Genomic DNA, 17,747 nt, shown 5'->3' on the forward strand with positions numbered 1-17,747 from the left:
CAGCCAGTTTTTATGGACTACCTCTGAAATTAATTGCCCATAACCTATCCCTGTAATGCACTTTTGCATATGTCAAATTTTCTTTTTAGTTTTTGGGGAAAGGGGTTGTGTTATTTTCTTGTCCCTCCCCACCCACCACTATTTTTAATTGTTGGTATTATTTTTTACAACTCATTATGCTATGTATTTCATCCTGGCATTATTTCCAATACTGGAGGTATAAACTCTATAAAGACTTTTAGAGTTCTACTTTGCTTTATGCAATTTTTGCAAATTTGACTCCATGAAAGTGCATCATCATGATACTGACCTTGTGTGTAAGCATTATGTATGTGCGCAAAAACACTGAAACTTCCTCAACAAATGAAGAGTTGTCTTTTTTGTACATCTGCATTTGTGAAAGATGAAATTTCTCCATGTCTCAGCTCTTTAGACGACTGCATATGCGGTAGTGATTCCTTGCGGTTTTTGATCTTGTCAAAGACTTAGGTTGTTTGTCAAGGTATTTCAGATGACTGCAGTTACAAAGCTGGGTGCAACTGGGTTTTTACATTTTCCTTTTGACCTATTCCTTTATGAATATGGTTCATCTGCTCGCAACTGTTATATCCATGTGACTGTCTTTAGCACTCGAATATTTATGCTTGCAAAAATATATATGTTATTATTGACTATTTTACTGTTTAAAGTGGTGTATAAAGTATTGTCATGTTTTATATTTTTCTCAAATAAATCCCCCTTCAAAAATGTAAATGAACATCTTTTAAGGAAATTTTTATTTTTCTGAATTGTATTTCTGGAATTTTGATCTTTCAGGATTCCAATATTTGGGATTATGGAGTTTGGAGTGATATCTTCCAGGATTATGGCCCAAACTTGGTGTAAAGGGATTGAGAGAGTAACATCCCGAGAGCAGTGGTCCCCAGTTCAAACTCATTAATTCACTCATTCAACAAATGCTCACCTATCTTAAGAAAGAGACAGGCCCTGAGAGTTGAAGCAGAGAGCAAGGCAGGTACATGCCCTGATTGCTTGGAACATACAACTTGTGGGGAGACCAACATCAACCCATCAACCCCAGGTGTAAATGGAAAATCCTACCTGTGGGAAGTGTCTCTGACTAGAGATAGGCTGTGCCACACAAGCCACAGTGTCTGAGGCAGCCAGAGAGGCAGAAACACTGAAGACTTCCCTCAAAATAACCATTGCATGTGACCCATGGGTGCATGAGCAGACTGCTAAGACCAGAAACTGGATTGCAGTAGACCGAGGACTAAGTGGAAAGGGGAAAAATGGAGACAATGAGTTGGGATATCTCTTTTTTTTTCTTTTTTTGAGACAGAGTTTTTTGCTCTTGTTGCCCAGGCTGGAGTGCAGTGGCGTGATCTCAGCTCACTGCAACCTCCGCCTCCCGGGTTCAAGCGATTCTCCTGCCTCAGCCTCCTGAGTTGCTGAGATTACAGGCACCCGCCACCATGCCCAGCTAATTTTTTTGTATTTTTAATAGAGATAGGTTTTCATTATGTTGGCCAGGCTGGTCTCGAACTCCTGACCTCCTGGCAGTGATCCACCCGCCTCAGCCTCCCAAGGGACATCTCTTAAAGAGGTTTGGTTGTTGAGAGAGAGGGGATGGTAGCTGGTTGGGGGGTGGGAATTCAGGATGGATTATTTTTATTCCATGAGATTTGCACATATTTAAAATCCAATAGACAGGATCCATTTGAGAAAATGTTGAATATACGAGAGGAAATGGATATTAGTCAATAGTGTGCATTTGCTCAGAGGACAGGAGGAAGAGGGACTCAAAAGCACACAGTTAGGACAGCCTTTTAAACAGGAGGAGAGACGGCTTTAATTATTGTAAGACAGAAAAGGATGTGAGAGAAGAGAACAGATGTGGGTACATTTATATGTGTGGATTGTGAGAAATGGGTAATTCTCAGCTGAAGGCGTCTACTTTTTCTGTGAAGTAAAAGAAGTAGCATGGTGAGGGTTCAGGGGTATTTGCAGTTGGAAATTTGCAATCTTACCTGAGTGACAGAAGTCACTCCAGCTATTTAAACAGAAATAATTTAATATAAAGAATTGTTAATAAGACCAAAGCTTATTAACTAGATAACTGAGAGATATAAAAAGATCATTCTAAGGCATCACACAGCCATGAACTATTCCTTTGAAGGGATAGACCATAATTTATCCAACCATTATTTAATGGTTGAACATTTTGGTGATTTCTGATTTCTCACTGTTCTACATGATGCTTCTGTACACATCTTTGTGTATACTAGCTCTTCTGTACTCAGGATATTTCCCTAGAAAAAAATGACTCAGACAGAATTATTGGGTCAACAGGCATAACTTAAGAAAAAGTATGACGGTCTCTGGAGTTGGAAAATGACTGCAAGAAGCACAACTGAATTCATATCTGGTTGTCTGGTGGATGGGGTCACTGAGAGTGCAAAACAGGAGGGAATTTTGTTCTTGATCCTTGGTAGGGGAAGACAATGGGCAGGGCTTCATCTGTCCCAAGTTTTAGCACCTTGGCTAAGCCCCATGACTGGTGTCTGAGTCTCACAGACGGGTGCTGAGGGTCAGGGGTCTTCCCCTTGTGTATTAGTCCGTTTTCACACTGCTGATAAAGACACACCCAAGACTGGGTAAATGACAAACAGAAGTTTAATGGACTTACAGTTCCACATGGCTGGGGAGGACTCACAATCATGGCAAAAGGCAAGGAGGAACAAGTCACATCTTACACGGATGGCGGCAGGCAAAAAGAGAGCTTCTGCAGGGAAACTCCCATTTTTAAAACCATCAGATCTCGTGAGACTCATTTACTATCAGAACAGTGCAGGAAAGACCCGCCCCCATAATTCAATCACCTCCCACCAGGTGCCTCCCACAACACGTGGGAATTGTGGGAGTTACAATTCAAGATGAGATTTGGGTGGAGACACAGCCAAACCGTATCACCATGTGTCAGCAGGACTTGAACCTGTGTTGTCAGCATTTGGAGGAGCCTGAGAATCACAGCTCTGCTGCAGCCTCTGGATTGGCCACTTAGGAACCATCTAGAATAAGCGCTCTAGCCTGGAAATCCATGTTGTCACTATGAGTCCTGCCCGTGGAGGACAGTGATGAATTTCCCCTTCAGAGTGACCCCTGGGGAGGGGAGCCAGAGTGGACTGCCTGTGTCTGTTTGTGGGAGCTCGTTCAAAAACCCTCTGAGGTCCCCCAGATGGAGCTGCACACTGAGGGGCCCCAGGTATTATGTAGGTGGGGCAGGAGTAAGGTCGTGTGTGGTTTATTCATTAGCGTGGGGCCATTTGCTCCCTCAAGCTGGTAAAGCCTGAGAAAATTAAGGCTCGTGTTTTTATTTTTTTTAATTATTATTAAAAAGTATGTATTGCCTAAGGACGTAAAACAATGAAACTGTTTTCTAAAACCCCTTTTTAAATGACCTTCCTGAGACCAGAAGATGAAGGGAGAAGTAGAAGTGGAAAATGGGTTGGGAGTCTTTTCTGACTGTGTTTTGAGGACAGGATATCCGCATGCCAAGCCCGTGGGTGAGAAAAGAGGCAAAAGGCAGAGTACTTTCACATCCATGTGACTGAAAACAGGTTGGAGGTAGACTCTGCTCTACAATCCTTGGGGGGTGGGAGGACTCCAGCCACCAGCTTTAGAGCCAAATAGATGGAAATTTCTAGCAAGAGAAAACACGGAGGATATTTGCTACTTCCATTTCTCCTGGGAGAAATTCTGCAGAATTCTTCAGCAGACCTTAGGACCTTTCCTGAGTCTGCGCAATGCGATTGGGAATTAGATTTGGCCAGAAAGGACTGAGGCCTCAGAGTCCTTAGCAAGTGCTTAGCAGGTTGCTGTACGGACTCCCCATTGGAGATTTTGCTGAACGGAATGACTTGAAAATGATCCAGTCAATGACAAAGCACTGTTGGCAACAGAGCCTTTGCAAGTCAGTGGAAAACGGACTCTTCATCCTATGAGACAAACCCTTGGCCACCTGGGTCAATAATTATGGAGTTGTTTGGGCTGGAAGGAACTTCGCCTGGGTCATTTAGTTCATTCCCAGGCATTGTGGTGGGATAGAGTTCATTACTCTGAACAACCTGTAATAAAGAGGTCCCTCCTCCCACTCAAAATAGCTCCAGGGATGGAAATTCCACTTTTTTTGGCAGTTCGTTCCCTTAATTTGCTAGTTCTTTTTTTCTGCACAATCCCTGATTTTTGTTGTTGTTGGTTTTTGTTTTGTTTTGTTTTGTTTTAACTTCTTCAAGCTCTGAGCCCATGTTTTCCCTCCTGTAACTTAAGCCATTGAAAGTGATTCCTTCGATAACATCTTCTCACCTATTGTGAAACTGCTAGGGGGCCCTGTCTGTCTTCCGTTGTCTTCCTGAGACAGAACATGGTTCAGGCTCTTAACCGTTCAGTCTTCCAAATCCTGAGTGGCTCGCTTTTGTTTGTTTGAAGTTTTCAACATCCTTTAGCCAAACTCTCTAAAATCACTGCATCGCATGAAAAAAATAAACTCACAAAAGCATCCGCTGGGTGTGACGTGGATGCCCCAAGTTCTTCACCTTCTGGCTCCCAGGGAGTTTTAATGGTGGTCCTTAAAGGATGCGTGCAGGAAAGGATTTCAGACGGAATTACCATGAAACAATTTCTCTGCATGGATATTCAAGGGATGATGAGGGTGAGTTTACTATTCAGTGCTGATTAAAACACACAAGTGAAAGACAATCCCAAGTACAGCCACCTCATCTCGTAAATAAAACCCAAATGCAAGGCTGTTAATTTCCTCCCGGAATCTCAGTCTCTCTCTCTCTCTCTCTCTCTCTCTCTCTCTCTCTTCTCCAGTATTTTCCTCAGCTCCCCTTGGCGCCCCACCCACCCACACATCCACAGCTGCCCTTGGGTAAACCCCATGCTTCCTTTGAAGTTCAACTGTTTCCATCCAGGCAGCTGGACACAAAGCTGAGTAAGGCGCCCCTCAGCCTCCTCCTGGCTAGTCAGGGCCCTGAGCTGCACTCCGGGGGCCTCAGAGCTAATCTGAGGCTTGTTTCATCTTCCCAAGCATGGGTTCCCAAGGTAGGATGCGTGAGTTGGTTTTGTCTGTGCTTCCCCTTCTAGGCACCCAGTCCTGAAGAAGTACAGGGCCCCCAGTGGGGTAAATGGTCCTAGTTGTGATAAAGGTCAGGGCCCACTCAACACCTCCCCCTCCTCTAGGCAGCCCCTGCCGACAGCACCCTGGTCCACTCGGATCTCTGTCTCCTCTAGGTCTTTGTTCCTCAGCAGAAGGTCTGTGGGCCCCCAGCATCTGGATGGCCTGGGAAACTTGGTAAAAATGCAAATTCCCTGGCCTACTCTAGACACACCAAAGCGACATATCTGGGGATAGGGCTCAGATGTCTGCATCTTTATCCACCTCCCTCAGGTGCTCCTTGGGCCAGGGAAGGTGGAGAAACGCTGCTGGCAGCTGAGTGTGGAAGGCAGATGTCCCGGGCAGAGGCTCTGTGCTTCTCGTCCTCATACCTTGTGCCACTCTGCAAATCCTCCCCTCATGATCAAAGATAGCTTCTCAAGGGCAAGGGGTAGTCCATCCACACTTCCAAGACCCCCATCAGCTGACTTGGCAAACCTTTACATGCCCAACGTAGCATGCCAGGTATAGCCTCGCCTACAAACCCAGCATCCCCGGGTTTTCCAGAAGGACATGGAATAGGTGCTCAATGGACTAGTGTGGATTAATCACTCCTTAGCACCTAGAAGGCCATAGAGCTTTTTATTTTCCCTTTCAAGGGACTGTTCCCATGCAAGTGCTGTGCACAGAATGCCGCCGTGACTGCCCTTCCTGGAGCTCTTATTATGCGACAACTGCTGCTCCAACCAGAGCTTGGGGTGAACACGGTGCTTACTTCACAGGGCGATGGGGAGGTCTAAATGGCATAATGCGAGTGACTTGCTCCCGTTAGCTTCTACCACCATGATGAAGACCGTGATGATGATGGCAACTACTCAATGAGTTTTTAGAGGACATAAATTTGAGGTCTTCGTGGACGTGTGACTGACTGCAGCAGAACCAGAAACTTAAATCAGGAGAGTTTTGGCTCCTTCCAATCCAGTTACAGAGCCACAGGCATCCCTTTGTTCCTGTAGGATCCTGGAGAGACCAGGAAAGTGTGTGGGTCACATGGGTACAGAGAGTGGCTCACATGTGCCTTTGACTCCTCCCCATCTCCAACTCTCCCCACCCCAGGCCCCACCTTGGTCAATTCTGTCTTATCTCCTCATAAAGCCCTGATCAGCTTTGCTTTTGATTGGCTGCTAAGTAATTTCCTGTCCCTTCCAGCCTCTGGTCCCCCAGCTTCCACTCTGGTCAGTAGCTCATAAAGAAAGGTTTCGGGTGATAACCTCCCCAAGCACGTTCTTTTCTCATAAAGCGATGAGAATACCTTCAAGTCTCCAAAGAGTGCATCCCTAAAGGTGGAATTTCAGTAGATGCTACTTATACTTTTTTATATACAAGTGTTAAATGTATATATTTATGGCCCATTTTCTTTCCAAAGACTGAAAGAGGCTTACATTAGGACATATTCAACAAACCTTAAAGGTTAAAGAGAAAAGTTTAAGATCATATTGTGATTGGGTGGGGAAGGTGGGAGGGAGCAACACTATTCCCTAATCTGCCAGTGTGATTGGTGCAGCTAAGTATTCCATTGAACCCCGACCTGCCTGGTAAATGGGGCAAATCATCTGGGAAGGAGACCCATCCTTCAATTCCTGAATACATAGCCATTGCTACCTGGAAGAGATGGCTCTGAGAATTTTAATTAGGCATGAGGTAGAGCGAGATCAATAGCTTGTACCTTCTCTTGGAGGATGATGCTGGGGAAACAAGGCTCTGCAATAACTGGTCAGTTTCCAGAGAAGTGCTCAGTGCCATGAGGACAGATGTGGAAGTGCTGATGTGATATAGTTCAGTGGACACACGGAGGAGCTTAGATGAATGGGGAGAGGGGTCTTACCTGAAAGAGAATGAGAGCAGACAATTCCTTCATGGGAAGAATGTGTGTGTGTGTGTGTATGCATGTGTGTGTGTCTGTGTATGTGTGTGTGTGTGTCTGTGTGTCTGTGCGTTGTGTGTGTCTGTGTGTCTGTGTGTGTTGTGTGTATATGTGTGTGTCTGTGTTGTGTGTGTATGTGTGTGTCTGTGTGTGTTGTGTGTGTATGTGTGTGTATGTGTGTTGTGTGTGTATGTGTGTCTGTGCATGTTGTGTGTGTCTGTGTGTTGTGTGTGTGTTGTGTGTGTATGTGTGTGTGTCTGTGTGTGTGTTGTGTGTGTGTGTATGTGTGTTGTGTGTGTATGTGTGTGTGTCTGTGTGTGTGTCTGTGTGTGTTGTGTGCGTGTGTGCACACACACCGACTCATGTCCAGGGTGTTCTTTCTGCTATTAAAGCAAGAAACGATTTCCATTCTAAAGGTGACCCTCGCCCTCACTTGGAGCCTGGCCCTGGCCCTGGGTGCAAGCCACAGTCACCGCAGTGATGCTGTCCTCTCCCTTGCAGACATCTAAGACAAAGAAGATACACAGCTGAGGAAGGCGAGATGCCTTTTAAAAATTAGACAACATCTTAGAGGGTTTATTTCCTTTATCTCTAGACCTACATCCATTAACCCACACTCAGAGACAATCGCTGCCACTGTTCAGGAAGCCAGCTCAAATGGGTCGAAACTGCCATTGTATATCCAGGAAAGATAGACACACGACAGAGATTTTTTTTTAAATGCCAATTTCCAGGGAACCAGCTTCTGCTGAATGCAGCCTGATAGAAATTCAAGATAAAACTCTCATGGATTCTGCCCATCCATAAAGTGCCCCTTAGCAGACAATTTGCACCGTCTGTGAACCACTCCCATCCACTAAGCTTCTTTTTTAGCTGTTGTTAAACTCTGTCTCATCAAACTCTTATCTTTTACCTATACAGAGCCGTACTTTAATTGATAAATTTCAGGGAAAACGGAGGAGGGACAACGTTTCAGGATAACTGGGACCAGTGAGATCAGTGTCTTAGGAAGATGAAGATCTGAATCCTGAACCGTGACTCACGGGAGCCTGGCTGATCTCCTTCGCTTTCACAGGACTTCTCGCTGCTATGACACATTTGCATGGTGACTCCTGGTTCTTTTCCAGGCGTCAATGTGAATGTCCATTTTCTTTTGGAATGGCTGTCTCTTTAAACTGTTACAATACACACGGGTTTTCTTTTCTGGCTTTTCTTGTAAGGTGCTGCCTATCAAAAAAGAGACAGGAGAGAGAGAGAGAGAGAGAGAGATTGTCTTCCAAAGGTTGTTTTCTTACCCTCTGTTGCTTAAACAGTCATCTTCTGTGTTATTGAGGAAAACCCAAAGCTGTCAGCTTCCCTGGACTTCAGGTCTCCAGCAAACTCACCTCCCCCCTCCCTTGGTTTCACCCCCATCTGCTTATAATTTAATGTTCTGTATGTTTTAATCATTTCATTAGGCATGTCCTTATTTTGAAATGCAACTAATTCTTCAGTTCAAACAAACAGCCAGTAATTCTAAAAATGAGACCATTCTTTTCTTTCAGTTAGAGATTGGCTTAGAAGAAATATCACACCTATTTTGAGAAGGGTGAAATAACTCAAATGCCACTAGTTTTTTTTAAAACCGCTGACTTTTAAAAGTGGAAATGATCTTAGAGATTGCTTCATTTTCTCCACAGATATGGAACTAACTTTTGGGGATGTTTTCTCATGTCTTTCTGAACACTTTGTGATAAAGTCATTCTTATTAAGGTTTGTCTTAATACGGATTTGTAAAAAGTATGTAATAAAATACCTCATTTCTATACTCGGTGACAATGGACACGAAAGAAAAAGTGATTCCACTATAGGACTTGTATGTTTTATTAATTTATTTTCTTTATAGGAATTTACATTCTTTAAGGCAAGGAGAATCATATTTTGCTATAAGGGGAAAGATAATTTGCAAGGTGTTTCATGTGATTTTTCCCCCTGACATTCGGATTTATTCTATATCAAGAAAAGAAGCTTCTAGGCCGGGTGCTGTGGCTCACACCTGTAATCCCAGCACTTTGGGAGGCCAAGGTGGGTGGATCACCTGAGGTTAGGAGTTCGAGACCAGCCTGACCAACATGGAGAAACCCCATCTCTATTAAAAATACAAAAATAGCCGGGCTTTGTGGCACATGCCTGTAATCACAGCTACTCAGGAGGCTGAGGCAGGAGAATCTCTTGAACCTGGGACGTGGAGGTTGCAGTGAGCCAAGATCGTGCCATTGCACTCCAGCCTGGGCAAAAAGAGCGAAACTCTGTCTCAAAAAAAAAAAAAAAAAGGAGAAGCTTCTGAAATTCCAGGAGCATACAACTGCCCCCCTTATCTATGAGGGATACATTCTTCCAAAACCCCAGTGGATGCCTGAAACTGCAATAGTACCAAACCCTACATATACTATGCATGAATTTCTTTTTTTCCTTACCATTCATGGGTAAGCTGGTCCAAGTGCAGTGGTGTTTACAACTAATTGATCACAATTCATGGGTAGAAGTTTCCTTCTTACTGTAGATCTTAAAGATGTCAGCATACGATTTTTTTCTTTCCTTTTTAAGCTGATAACTTTCACCTTTTCACTTCAAGGATGCATTTTATGGCTTCTTTTTTGGCATATGCAAATTGCCAGCATCATTACTCTCATGCTTTGAGGCCATTATATAACAAAATAAGGGTTACTTGAACACAAGCACTGGGAAACGGTGACAGTCGATGTGATAACTGAGATTGCTACCGTGTGACTGATGGGAAGGTAGCTTAGACAGCGTGGATATGCTGGCCAAAGAGAAGATTCCCCTCCCAGGTGGGACAGAGGATGAGAGATTTCAGCATGCAACTGAGAATGGCATGCAATTGAAAACTTATGAATTATTTCTGAGATTTTCCGTTTAATTTTTTGGGGCCACAACTGACCACAGGTAAATGAAACGGCAGAAAACAAAACCTCAGCTAAGAAGGAGCTAATGTATCTAATTTTAACATTATATCAATGACCCAACTGTGCAACGTAAAATGTCTTTATTTTCTGATACTTGTATTACTTTCTGGTAATAAAACGTCCTTTCAGTATTTTAGAAGAACGAGTCACATTTCGCACATAGTAGTAGACACTTAATAGATGTTTGTTGAAACATTCGTAGATAAGTGGGTAGATACACACTGACATTTAACGATGTGCCTTAATTCAGCTTTAAGTGCTAATGTTTATTAACGGTGATGCGTAAATACAACAGCACACATTCTGATTTAGGCTCGTCCACTGAAAATGTCCCCCTACTTCCAAAACGTAAACCGGTACCATTTAAGGATCGAAATGAAAACAACGTAATAGTGAAGTTGTCTTGGAGGAATTGTTGGAGGACGCCTTTGATACCTTTATGGAGAATGAATGGGAAGCCTTTGCGTGTGGCTGACACAAATGGTTGTCACACGCCATCTAGTGGCCATCCGTGAAACTGTGCATATGCCGTGGGAAACGCTTTTGGAACAAGTTGGATTGCTCCGAATTTCAGTGCCTATCGGGCAGCCAGTGAACATTTGTCCATCTTTAAGGCATTAAACTGAGAAGAACCACTGAGGAAAGCATGCCACAGTCTTTCCCAAAATCCCTGTGTCTTAAGGAACAACCAAGAGGTTAACTGGTCAGGGAACAGATTTCTTTTGGAACGCAGGTAAGCAAAACCAAGACGCCATCGGAGACACCCTTGCCTGCAACGGTTGTGGTATAAAGCAAGGTAAGTAGCGTGATATTCACTGCTTTTTGTCCCACAGAAGCCATCGCTGTGTGCGGAAATCCATGACCTGGCCATGACTTCTACAACCCGGAGGACTTGCCTGGCATTACCGAAAAGCACAGGGGAAAGATTCTGTGGCAGGTGCCGCATTTTATCCAGCTCACTCCGTGCTAGTTCCTAAGACATCTTAATTCTTACACATATGCATAATCGTGATATTTTGCCATGAATAACAATATATTTCACAATTATCAACCATTTTAATTTTTAGCTTTCTAACCTGGGACTACTATAATAAAAAGAAATAATAAATCCAAAAGTAGTAGTGGAAAAAATAAGTATCTCCAGGTTTGTTCCTGTAAAGTTAATTAGTTCGAAACAGAGTGAGGACTCTAAGAGTTCGGAGTTTTTTTTGTTTTGTTTTTTGTTTTGCGTTAAGTATCAGCATTAAGTATCTTCAAGACAATTCAAAGTAAGATGATAAGTCACTAGGTTGTAAATTTCACAAAAAATCATTAAATACACTGTGTCGGACTACAGCGGAACAGTGGGAAGAACATTCAGTATTTGAGAGTAAACAACTCAAATTAAGATAAGTTGTTTAGGAATCTCACAGACAGGAAAATATTTCCTCTCTGGTTTTCCATGGTAGCATGTTTACAGTACTTGAAAAATGTTGCTTTCATGTCATGTTAACTGCTTCTTAAGATCATCAAATAAGAAATGATATAGCTTATTAGTTCCAAAATAGAAAATCCTATAACATCATTTCCTCTTCATGTTAAGGTTAACTTCCATTATAAATATATGCTTTCAGTATAAAATGCTCAACCTCAAAAGATACCAGCTTTTGCCTTTTGAACTACAATCGTGATCCATAAATGGTGATAGAGCTTCAGCTACATCTCAAACATTTATGTTCCACTCTCTTTATCAAAGAGCGATTTATTTTCAGAGAAACATTTATCAATTTAAGGTGTCTGAAATATTCATTTTTTAAAAAGGGCTATAAACAAGTAGCAAGATGAAGAATCTGGTTTTCTGTGGGTTAAGTTACATATCAAAAAATCCTAAAATTTTTCATCATTTTGATGCACTATTCTTAATTTTTAAAAACTCATTGTCTGAAAGCAAGACAGATATTTTAATGCTAATATGTAAAAATAAACAGGATTTACGGTCTTGGGTCTCTGTCGTTGCCTATATATCTAGATGTCTACAAAAAAATTCCAGATTTTCTGCTTTTCTTAATCTCAAATGTTCAAAATGACTACATTTTCTAGAATATTTACCTATTAGCTGATGTTATTGTTAAAAAGAAAATCAGACTAATTTTGGCAGTATTGTGCCTTACTACAAATCCTGTTTGTACTGTGAGAGTGGAGAAAAATAAAATTTGCAGAATTCCAGTCTCTAGCCATTGGCATTTTCCGGGCTTTCTTGTTGTCTATATATTGAGTCCCCTGTGCATATGGGAAGCTCAGCTGAGGACTAATGCAAACTATTTTCCCACAAGCCAACATGTCGTCACTACAAATATACCTAAAAATAAAAATAAATAACATGTAAAAGTGCTCTGTCCTCAACAAAGCAGAAGGGTGAGATTTTGATCAAGCCATCTGTGGTTGCCGTGACATTCTGACCAGTCCAGTAGAAATCGCATGATTCTTTAGAATATCTAACTCTCTCCTCTGTCCACTTTGTAGCGATATTGCTGGGATAGCCTGAGACAATTTCAGAGAGGTTTTGGGGCTCAGGAAGACATAAATGCAATGCATTGTTTTGCAAGATCTGGCTGGAAGGGTGTAGTGTGAAGTACAATTAAGACCTCCTCCTTTATTGTGAGGCACAGTTGGGCTGTTTGATCTCTAAGTCCTCGGATAATTGGAGTCTACACAGCCTGTGGAATTGGGTCCTGAGCAGCTCACCCTCATGCCCAAAGCCCACCGCCGACCTGCCTGGGGCACCATTTATCCCCACCCCGCCCCCACCAAACACACACACACTAGATTCAGCTTGTATTCAGGGTTCTGCCTTGAACACAGGCATTGTTTCCAAGCTGAGAAAATGATGATGTGGAAATTCTAACGGAAGACATACTGTTAGTTATCAGGTACACAAAAGTAAACAGAAATGATCCTGGGGTATAAGAAGCCCCCCTGCATTTGGGTGATTCCCTCATCACATTCCATAACCCTCCTTTCAATAATGGTGGTTTTCTGATCCAACTTCACTATCACAAGCTTATTTTTTCATGTTAAATTTCCAGGAAATCTACCTGTCCACCTTAGATCACTGTGTACTCGTCCTCCTCTGAGCCCGTGAGGTACTAATGGTTGGTTTACACTCCATTCATTCAACAAATATTTACTGGGCACCTACCACATGCCAAGCACTCAGCTAGCCGGGAGCCCTGTGGTGAATAGTAGTGACATGCTTCTCAACAAGGATCGTGATAAACTGACCCAGCTTGCCCAGAACAGAAGAGATTTTCAAGACATGGTGCTTTCAGCTTTTAAACTAGTATAGTCCCGGACAAACAGGGACAAGTTGGTAACCCTATAATGAATCTAGCACATACTGTCTTCTATGGCTTCTCATCTTCTTAGAAGTTTGTGCCCCTATTCACAAAGCAGAGACCTTCACACGTGTTTTCAGATCTACTATCTAGAAGCTCTGCGTGTTTGAGCTAGGCAGAGCTGTAGTGGTTAGCCCAGCCACGTGCTTCCTTGCCTTAATCACCATGGGGTAGATCCAGGTTTGAGGAGCCTGAAGCTTATACAATCCGAGGGGAGGTGGGGAGCAATGCTCTCCTTAAGAAAAAGAAAACAAAATTATCGATACAGAATACAGAGCCTTGAGGGAGCGAACTTGCAAGACAGGGCCCCGAAGCTTAAGCTTCCTTAGCTTCTCAGACAATCCTCCTTTGTTTAAAATAATGATAATTAGCAGTTAACATTAACTCGTTTAATCCTCACAGGTGGGGTCATTATTTCCATTTTACAGATGAGAAATTTGAGGTCGCAGGAGTTCGGGTAACTTGTCTTCGGTCATCCAGCAAAGTTGGAATTTTTTTTTTTCTTTTTTTGAGACAGAGTCTCGCTCTGTCGCCCAGGCTGGAGTGCAGTGGCGTGATCTCGGCTTACTGCAAGCTCCACCTCCCAGGTTCACACCATTCTACTGCCTCAGCCTCCCGAGTAGCTGGGACTACAGGTGCCTGCCACCACACCTGGCTAATTTTTTTTTTTTTTTTGGTAGAGACGGGGTTTCACCGTGTTAGCCAAGATGGTCTCGATCTCCCGACCTCGTGATCCAACCCTCTCGGCCTCCCAAAGTGCTGGGATTACAGGCGTGAGACACCGCGCCCGGCCTGGAAATGATGACTGGATGGGGGAAGTAAAGACCCAGGCTGCTGGGGGAAGTGGAACTTGGAAAACACAATCAGCTGCTAGCAATTCAACCAACTCTATTGGTTCAAAACGCAAATCCTTCAGGAACCAGCCAGTCAAAGTGTGTGGGCCCTGAGAGGTTTTGGGTGGAAGGAACTTTAGAAGAAGCCTGTGTGTGTGTGGCTCTCAGCAAACGGATTTACCCTGTCCACGTCATGCATTTCTCTAGAGAATGGTGGGAGTTGTGATCCGTACCTCCGTGTGCATAATGGTTGTACCTGCTCCAGGAAGGCGCTGGATCCTCCCAAATCCATGGGTAAGCCTGTAAGAGATCGTCTTCTGGCCTTGTTTTTGTTTTTCTGTTTTGTTTTGTTTTAGCACAACCCTTTTTCATCTTCTTCACTTCCCTTCTTGGTGCTCAGCCTGTTCCAGCCACGGTGTCAACATGCCTTGCTCCATAGCTCTGGAAGGCACACACCAAGCAGGAGCAGTGAACAGAAGATGAGAAGGGTACATTTTGACACCAAACTGCCTGGGTTGGAAACCCGGCTCTGTGACCTAGGACCAGTCACTTAACTTCTGTGCCTCGGTTTCCCCATCTGTCGACTGGGGATGATGAGAGTATCTATCTCACTGGGTTGTTGTGAGGAATGGATGAGGAAGTACAAATGCCGTGCCTAAAGCAGGGCCTGGTGCACACTGATATGATAAGTTTTATTATTATCATCCAATTATCATGATTTCTGGCAAGTGGGCACTTCCGTTCAGAAATCTCAGTGAGGAGACAGGGCCATCTGCCGTATAAGAATGCAGGCTGAGCGTTTGGCCATTTCCATTGAGAATCAATGGTGACTTATTTGCAAGTCCCCATCCCCTCAATTGTCTCCCATCGAAATGGGCTCACGGCTTGGTCTGTGTGTCCGTGGGCCCCATGCTTAGCCTAGAAATGATGCACGAAATAGCACCTCTTAGGCTCACATCAATTGCTAATTAAAATGGCATTACCCCTTAATGGGTTGCAAAGTAGCACTCTCATTTCCCCACTGTGCATTTCCGCAGGCTGGACCCGGGCATCGACCCACCTGGGGTGACTGAGGTTCTCGGGAGAGGGAAGCTGGGCGTAGGACAATAAGTTAGGCAACTTCAGAATCTGCATTGTTTCTGACAAATAACAATGTAATAAAGCCAGAAACGTGCTTGTACTCATCAGTCACAGGTGCTGATAATAGTTCACCTAATTACTTCATTATTTTTTGCCACTCCATGCAGCAGTTTGTATTTACAATCCTGTATATGGTTCTATTACTACCACTTATTGTGACGATTCCAGCAATTCCGAGGAGTCTCGGAGGGCCTGGACAAGTAGAATCTTGTTTTTCTTGATTTCCCCCGGGGGGCGGGAGGTGGGAGGAGGTAGAGAGAGGAGGGGTTCAGAGGAAAAGCATCCAGCCAGCATCAACCCACAATTGCTCATCTCGGATGAGTGATAAATGATGGGTGATTTTTGAAACGCTAGAATTTTCAAACAAAACAAACATATCCTATCCCATTAGTTACCAGGCCAGCCTATTACACGGTGAGAAAGGGAGAAAGACAGGGTTGGGCTGCCCTGGGCCGGCACCCATGCTGGAGAAATGATCAGGACCCTGGCTTGGCGTCATTACATTGGAAGCCGGGCTGGAAACCATTCCCAGGGAATTGTCCTAATGAACACGGGCCACAAATTAACAAAGTTGGGTGGGAAAAACATTGTGAATTTTAGTCACTGAAGCATCAGTAAATCTGCTATAAGTCAGGGCTGATTGCTTTTAGCTTGTTAAGATGTCGATTGTTTACAAATTACATTTCCCTTTAAAAAGCAGGCACCTCTCAGCGGCTCCTTGCCACCGGTCCCTTGCTGGGTGCTTCCCACCAGGGACAAAAGCTGCCTGCTGTTCGCTGATCTAATTGCACTCTGCAGCCCCCTTGCTGCACTCTGCCCCTTCTCTCCCTTCTCCTACATTTTGAAATCTTTCTTAAATTGAGTCCTCCTATGAGCGGTGTTGTCAGACGGGCACTGGACTGTGCACACGCTGTGTTCTCATGATTTGCAGCTACCTGGAGGAGTGAAAGCTGAGTGCAAAATTGCCTTGTGAGAGCTGCTTTCCAGTTTAAATCACTTCCCAGTTTAAATTCATTCATTCATTCATTTATTCAATTCATTCCATGAATTCATCAAATTCATTCCTTCATTCATTCATTCATTCAACTTGTAACTTGAATGAATGAATAAACCAGCACCGGTCTGGTTGTCCATGCCAGGCAGCTGCTGGAGCTGCAGAGACAGATTTCAGAGAGTCAGGGGCTCACAAGCGCAGGCTTGGCTTGCAGGCACATCACTCCAATCTCTGCCTTCATCGTCACATGGTGCTATGGGCTGAACTGTGTCCTAGTCCCCAGTTCATATGTTGAAGTCCTAAACCCTAATACCTCAGAATGTGGCTGCATTTGGAGACAGGGCCTTTAAAGAGGTAATTAATTTATAACGGGGTTGTTAGGGTGAACCCTAATCCAATATGATTGGTATCCTTGTAGGAAGAGATTAGGACACAAACAACAGACAGAAGGTGACCACAGGAGGACACAGTGAGAAGCTGGCCATCTGCAAGCCAAGGAGAGAGACCTCAGGAGAAACCAAACCTGCCAGCACCTTGATCTTAGACTTCTAGCCCTCAGAACGGTGAGGAAATAAATCTCTGTTGTTCATGCCACCCGGTCTGTGGTGTTTTGTTATGGCCACTCTAGCAGACTAATACACATGGCACGGTCCCTGTGTGTCTGTATCTCTTCTTATAAGACCCACCCTTGGCTGGGCATGGTGGCTCATGCCTATAATCCCAACACTTTGGGAGGCTAAGGAGGGCAGATCTCTTGAGATGAGGAGTTTGAAACCAGCCTGGCCAACATGGTGAAACCTCATCTCTACTAAAAATACAAAAATTAGCCAGGCGTGATAGCATGTGCCTGTAATCCCAGCTACTTGGGAGGCTGAAGCAGGAGAATTGCTTGAACCTGGGAGGTGGAGGTTGCAGTCAGCCAAGATCATGCTATTATACTCAGCCTGGGCAACAAAGCAAGACTCTATCAAAGAAAGAAAGAAAGAGAGAAAGAGAGAGAAAGAGAGAAAGGAAAGGAAACGAAAGGAAAGGAAAGAAAGAGGAAAGAGAGAGAAAGAGAGAAAGAAAGGAAAGAGAGAGAAAGAGAGAAAGAGAGAGAGAAAGAAAGAGAGAACGAGAGAAATAGAGAAAGAAAGGAAAGAGAGAGAAAGAAAGAGAGAAAGAAAGAAAGAGAAAGAAGGGAGGGAAGGAAGGAAGGAAGGAAGGAAGGAAGGAAGGAAGGAAGGAAGGAAGGACCCACCCTCCTCCAGTGTGACTTCACCTTAACCAATTGCCTCTGCAATAACCCTATTTCCAAGTAAGATCACATTCTGAGATTCTGGGAAAGACATGAATTTGGGGGAGGACACTCTTCAACC

General features: G+C 43.8%; 1 long non-coding RNA gene across 1 annotated transcript; it reads left to right on the forward strand.

Annotated features, from left to right (window-relative positions):
• The first annotated feature begins 10,548 nt into the window (after nt 1–10,548).
• On the forward strand, nt 10,549–16,983 carry LOC117974728 (uncharacterized). Its single transcript, XR_008620037.2, has 4 exons — nt 10,549–10,781; nt 10,882–10,985; nt 14,463–14,549; nt 16,808–16,983. It is a non-coding gene; the product is annotated as an uncharacterized LOC117974728 (long non-coding RNA).
• Nucleotides 16,984–17,747: the final 764 nt, after the last annotated feature.

The sequence above is a fragment of the Pan paniscus genome, chromosome 8 (genome assembly GCF_029289425.2).
Source record: "Pan paniscus chromosome 8, NHGRI_mPanPan1-v2.0_pri, whole genome shotgun sequence".
Lineage (NCBI taxonomy): Eukaryota > Metazoa > Chordata > Mammalia > Primates > Hominidae > Pan > Pan paniscus.